This window comes from Phyllobates terribilis, unplaced genomic scaffold (assembly GCF_046119375.1).
Source record: "Phyllobates terribilis strain yellow unplaced genomic scaffold, ASM4611937v1 Scaffold_5485__1_contigs__length_51390, whole genome shotgun sequence".
NCBI lineage: Eukaryota > Metazoa > Chordata > Amphibia > Anura > Dendrobatidae > Phyllobates > Phyllobates terribilis.
This window is the reverse complement of record NW_027368232.1, coordinates 480-7,422: the sequence shown is the minus strand read 5'-3', so window position 1 is coordinate 7,422 and position 6,943 is coordinate 480. Positions and strand designations below refer to the sequence as shown.

The 6,943-nt window shown below is 41.4% G+C and overlaps 1 pseudogene; it reads left to right on the top strand.

The window, feature by feature from the left end:
• Positions 1–1,591: 1,591 nt before the first annotated feature.
• LOC141250231 (uncharacterized) lies at positions 1,592–4,928 on the top strand (annotated as a pseudogene).
• Positions 4,929–6,943: the final 2,015 nt, after the last annotated feature.

Sequence of the window (6,943 nt, the reverse complement as noted above, 5' to 3'; positions counted from 1 at the left end):
TAACTACTAAATCTTCCAAAAACAACTATAAAAACTTATAGATCTACAAATAAAACAACTCAATCAAGCTAGAGATTGAAGAACTTACCATAATAACTTTGAATTTGGTGTTGTTGAAGGAAGAACATCGAAATAATGGAACTACGAGGACCGGATTCAATCAAAACAAGCAAAAGGAGAGTTGAAGGAGCTCGAATGAAGGAGATGGAGAAATGGAGTGAAATGGAGGCGGCATAGAAGGTAATGGGAGGGGTTTAGGTCGATTTTGGCTTTTATAGCCAAAATCGGGTCTGGCGTGACGCCAGAAACCGGGTTTGGCGTCGCGCCTTAAACCCTTTCTGGCGTTGCGCTGGATATGTTTTCCAGCGTGACGCTGAATTACCCCCGCGACATTGTAAATTCAACTCCCCGTGATGATCTAGGCTACGAAGGTTAATAAAAATTTTATGCGACAAATAGTAATCACCTATTTTTATGAATATGAAAAGAGTTTTGGAATAGAAAACTCAAAGGCAAGACGAGGCCGCTCGGATAATTGCGGCAGCTAGGTCGGTTACACAGACTTCCCTGAATAGAACTCCGCAAAGTTCCAGATCAAGACGAACTTAACCAAAAAAGGATAGATAGAGTAGATAATACACCATTACAGATTGAGGAGAAAGAACAAGTGCGAAAGCAACAGTTCAGAGAATTCAAAGGAGTGCGTAGTTTTCTATTTCCGTTGGCCCAGATTTTTCGCCTTCGATCACAAAACTGGCGCATCACCCGTGAAGAAGGGACGAAATCTGCAGAAAATAGTAATATTGAGGAAATCTATTGCGAGCATAATATTCTCCACGAATTCCTACTTGGAAGCAGTTTTCCAGTACCGTCCCCTTCCGTTACAAGTAAATTAACGCAATCAACCGAGCAAAGGTTTCCACTTTTTCTTATTTTGTTCTTGTCTACGTTATAGCCTCTCAAATTTCACCATTATACGTTCCGACTCTTCGTTCAATTTTATGTCGCTGTCTCAAGAGAGAAGGATCGAAAGGTTTAGGGTTTTCCGGAAAATCATGACCAGGTCGATTTCTTTGTTACCTTCTTATTATTGCTTTGAATTGGGTGTCCCTTTTGCGTGCCTGATTGGATTGGGATACTGGAGTGATTCAGATGTCTTCGATTTGTTAGTAAACTTGTAGGTTAGAATATTGTTTTGATCGACAAATCTAGTGGCGTGTTTCTTGTATATCGTTAGCTTATATGAGTTTTGGATGTAGCAGTTCTTTAGTGGTAGCTTGAGCTGTTTAACTTGGAGATATATTGAAGAATCTTGATCTGCTCGGTCAATCACAGCAGGATTCGCTCAAATTTTACTTGATTAAGTTTGAGGATCAAATTAATGTCAGAAATCATAATTTTTCACGATCAGATCAGATGCCTTAACATCTGAACTCGTACTAGCTGTACCCTTTTGCGTTCTATTGATATTGTGTTTAGATTAAGTTACTTTTTCATTAATCTTGATTGCACTACCTTTTCGTTTTGATAGTTCAGACACATAATCTGCTTTTTTTGACTTGATCTTAAATTTGGCAGATATTGGAGTGTCATGGCAACTGCTACGATGGCCACAGCAGCCGGTGCAGCTGCCCTGTTATACTACACGCTAAATAAGAAACTTGTTTCAGATAGACCATCATTGGAGGATGATGAAAATGTAGGCGATTTCAATAGTAATGTTCCCTTAGGGATTGAACGTGTTTCACACAGGTTAATTCGAGCCCCTGCCACATGGTTGGAGACGATATCAACACTCTCAGAAACTCTCCGGTTCACCTATTCTGAGACACTTGGAAAGTGGCCCATTGGGGATTTGGCATTGGCATTAGCTTTCTGTTAAAGAGGCAGGTAAGCATTATCACTTCAAGATGTTTCATTTGCCTCTGTGTTATTCTCACTAATCACTATCATTAACCCGGTGAATGATGTATGAAGATAAGTACAGAAGTATTCTTAATGCAGTTTCTTAGTCCTGATTATAGAGGATATTATTTTATGGTTGTACCTGTATTCATCTCTAGACTAGCTACTCTAACTTAACCAATCCAGGCTTCAATTATATACACCTTTGTGCTTAGTTCTTGATGTGTCTGAGGTGAATTATCCATTCTTAAACTATTCAGTTTTAGTAACATTTATCCTTTGGGGATAATGATTTCTTTTGTTGAAGCAGATCTGCTTACCAATAATCTTTTTATACATTGCATTGTATGTTCATTCATTTATATGTGCTATCAGTTGAATATGTTTCACCGTGTAAAGGAGTGAAATTATTTTTGGATGAATAAAAATAAAATTATGTGGTTGTAGGGAAACCTGCATGTTGAGCGTGTTTTTGGAGGGAAGGACAGCATACGATTAAAAGGGCCTGAGATAGTAGCCGAGCTTAAGGATCTCCTTAATCTGTTGACTCTTTGTTGGCATTTCTCAAAGAAGCCATTTCCATTATTTTTAGAGGAAACTGGCTATACCAGTGATGACGTTCTTATCCAGGAACCCAAGGCTGGGGTGAGTAAATGATGTCCTATATGCTTTCTCTTATTAAGATCTATTCTCACTCTTTTCTCAAATCTCTACAGATTTTGAAGCCAGCATTCACAATTCTTGTTGACCATAAGACTAAACACTTTCTCTTATTGATCCGAGGAACTCATAGTATTAAAGATACTTTGACTGCTGCAACTGGGGCAGTTGTTCCGTTCCATCATACGGTTGTGGATGAAGGTGGTGTAAGTAAATTAGTTTTAGGTTACGCGCATTGTGGAATGGTTGCAGCAGCTCGGTGGATTGCAAAGTTGGCTACTCCTTGCCTCTTAGAAGCATTAAGCAAATACCAAGATTACAAAGTAAAGGTACGTATTATGAGTTATGAATGTTTGAAATTGTATCGTAAACACTACCATCTATATGTTTGGAAATTGCAAATCCCTTCTGAATAAAATGTGGACAAGTAGAGAAGAGGTTATGATGCTTAGTAAGTGAGCTATTTCTGTCTCAGTGTAAAATAACATAATTTAACTCGGATTTTGTAGATTGTAGGGCATTCATTGGGTGGTGGAACTGCAGCACTTCTGACTTACATACTCCGTGAGCAGAAAGAGCTATCAACAACATCATGCGTGACATTCGCTCCAGGTTTTTACTGTTCAATTTGCTCCTCTGAAAGTTCGGAATTGAATTGATAGAAACTAGAAAGTAGAGTAACTTAGGGTGTATGGTAAACATCTATAATGTTAACAGTAGCAGGTTGGTGTTTCTGTCTCTAAAGTTTCTCAACTCCATTTATTCTTTTATCTTGTTTATTTTGGATACTTAAGCATGGAAACAATTGATGATACATGTGGATAATTTTGTTATGTGTTTTAATTTTATGATAAATACTATGTTGAACAAAGAGTATAAATATTTATGTACGATTTCTGGACATGTTAACAGAGCAATATGAATGTAAATTTGCGCATAGTTTGTATTCAGTTATTTTGATTTGTATGAGAGATATATTGAGATTGAGCAGTCAAAAGGGCTTCTTAGTAGTCCATTTTACATAATTCTTATATTATATTATATGATAGAATCCACTTAAGGTTAGAAGCTGAACTCAAGGAACCGCTTAAGCAAGGATTGGATCCCACCCTAAGGAAACCATTGATTGCCAGAATCTAACAATTAGGAAGTTGAGGAGAATCTCCATATTTCATGTGTTCAATTGAATCGTAATCTGAGTACAGACTGAGTGCTTAAACATTGTAACTGACATCATGTAGTGACCTGCTGCAATATTATATTCTAAGTGGTGGAATGGTATGATTATACTTGCAGGTGCTTGCATGACTAGTGAACTTGCAGAATCTGGTGGGAGTTTTATCGTTGCAATTATCAACGGAGCTGATCTGGTCCCTACCTTCTCAGCTGCTTCAGTGGATGATCTACGTGCAGAGGTTACAGCCTCAGCTTGGGTGAATGATTTGAGAAACCAAATAGAGCAAACCCGAATCCTCAGTACTGTTTATCGATCTGCATCAGCATTGGGCTCTCGCCTTCCATCCATTGCTACTGCAAGGCAAAAGGTTGCTGGTGCCGGTGCAGTTTTACGCCCTGGAACTCAGGTTACCTATTCACATTCTTATTCAAATTCAAATTCAAATACAAATCTCTCTGTTAATGGAACTCAGTACCATAACAACACCTTCTGTCGTTGGCAGGCTGTAATGAGAAGAGCTCAGAGCATGGCGCATGCTGCGTGGACGGGGGGCCCATCTCTCCGCCTCTCATCCTGGTCATGCATCGGGCCCCGCCGCCGTCTCCCTACCAATATCTCAGCGGAAGAAGAAGAAGGAGAAACTCTAACAGAAGCTTCTTCAGCTATGGAAGTGGAGATGGACGCCAGCGTTGCAGCTGAGGGTGAAGAGCTCGAGCTTGTGGAGCGGCAGGCTGGCGGGGACGAGGACCACTTGACGGAGGCGGAGATGTGGCAACAGCTGGAGCGCGAGCTGTACGAGGAGGAGGAAGGCGAGGCTGACGTGGAGGAGATAAGGAAAGAGGAAGCGGCAGCCGTGGCTGAGGTGGGGGGTACCGACGACGTCAGCACGTCAGAGTGCGAAGTGAAGGAGGTTCACAGGTTCTTGCCGGCGGGGAGGATAATGCACGTGATCACCCTTCACGAACCCGAGGATGAGCTGGAAGATGTGCAGGGTAATAATAACACGGAGGTCAGTCAGGGTGAGGTGGCGGTCTCGGTCTCGGAAAGGGAGGTGGGGATCTTCCTGACCCCAAGGGCGCTGTACAGTAGATTGAGGCTGTCGAAGAGGATGATAAGTGACCATTTTATGCCTGTCTATAGGCGCCAAATTGAGAAGGCTATTGCAGATCTGGAGAAAGAATTGTGATAACCACCGATCCCGTTGTATAGATTGTAGCTGCACTAAATAAATGCCAACAGGGTAATTTTGTACACAAGCCCTAATTATCATCTACACTCACTTTAACTTTTTATGTTACGGAACAGTTTTTAGGATGCACAACTTAGCTTGGATTACAGTGTTTGTTGCTGTTTATATGAAGTCATTGGGCTGATATACTGATTCTCGATCTTACTAGTTCATCATATAATTCTTTTTACCTTGTCAATAAGAAGAAAGAAATTGAATGATCACGTGATATGGGAATAATAAATCAAGTGTCATATACTAACATAAAGTTGGATGATTTATGAGAAATGAGTTGAGTTCTCTCCCTTTTAAAAATGCGAAAGATGTATGATTTCACACTATTACAATTGTTAGTAAAAGCACTTGTAATATGTGATACCTTTTCTCTGAACTCATATTGTTTACGCTATCAATTATATGTTAAGATACTGTTTTCGTACAATGCAGTAGTTTTCGTTACAGCTTGCACATCACTACTCACGACATTTTTGCTTGGTTTTTTATGGTGCAGGAGCGCGCTAGATACTTTGCTTGGTTTGCCTTTCGGGGGTGGTTTTGACCAATGCGGAGAGGATGCGCCGGCATATTGCCTCGTCGGCGGATTGTCCTAGATGCCCTGGTGTTGGGGAGGATTTGTTGCACGTCCTCCGTGATTGCGAGGTTGCGAAGAAGGTTTGGGTCGAGCTACGTGCGGGTCTAGCGAATTCCTATTTCTTCTCGACGGAGTTTCCGATCTGGATGAGAGACAACCTATCGGCGTCTAGACGGGGGAGATCTGCAGTGGACGGAGGTTTTCATCATCACCATTTGGCATTTGTGGGAATGGCAAAACCTATGGGTGTTCAATGGCGAGGAAGCTCACCAAAACAAAGCGGAGTTCGTCAGAGGTGAGGTCGAGACTTATGCTAGACTGTGGTATTCTCGGAGGGTTGGCTTGGACCGGACCCGGACGGAGATTCAGGTTCGGTGGGAGCCTCCTGAGACGGGCTGGGTGAAGCTGAATATGGACGGATCGGTGCGCGCGGGGATTGGAGCTGCTGGAGGGGTGATCCGAGATCACCAAGGTAGGTGCCTTGCGGGTTTTGTTCATCACATTGGTCCTTGATCAGTCCCTATGGCCGAGCTTTGGGGTATTGTTTCAGGTCTTTATCTGGCCTGGAACAAAGGGTACATGAGGGTTTACTTAAAAACGGACTCGCAAGTTGCGATTCGGTTCCTAAGTAAACCCGTGGATAGTACCCACCCTCTTTTTAGCCTCGTCGCCAAGGCGAAAGGCTCCCTGAGTAGGGACTGGCAGTGTCAGTGCCGACATGTTTTCCGGGAAGCAAACAGGGTGGCAGACCTGTTGGCTTCTCTTGCTTTTGACTTTTGTTTTGGCTTTTTCGTGCTTCTTGCGTCGCCAGAACCTGTTCTGGATGTTCTGTCGGAAGACACTAGGGGAAGAGCTACACCCCCGTTTTGTTTTGTTGTAGCCCAACTTATTTTTAATTAACGCGTACGGAGGCTCCGCTCCTCTTTCAATAAAAAAGGTACATTTTTGAAAACCCTCGTATATATAGTTCCTTAACTCGACGACATTTTTAGTAACATATATGGCTTTTTTAACCCGTTGTGTCACAACGTATGTAAGCTCTCCTGGTTGCAACCATATAAGCACGGTTTCTAGATATAAAGTTTCTAGATATAACAGATATGTAGAGACATGAAATACAGAAACTTAATATGAAAACTTCATCTTGAGACTTTTTATTTTTCCGACCTTTACGTCTACCAATGGATAAATACTTACTCCATAAATAGAAAACACATTTTTCATATGAATGGGGACATGAAAATAGAGAACGATGTTACCTCATGTCACGCAGGGGTACACAAGATTTGTTGCATATTAAACAAATATCGTCACCAAGCTACAACAGCCTAATGATATTAACAAACTTTAACTGAATCGTAATCTTGAAAATAATGATAAT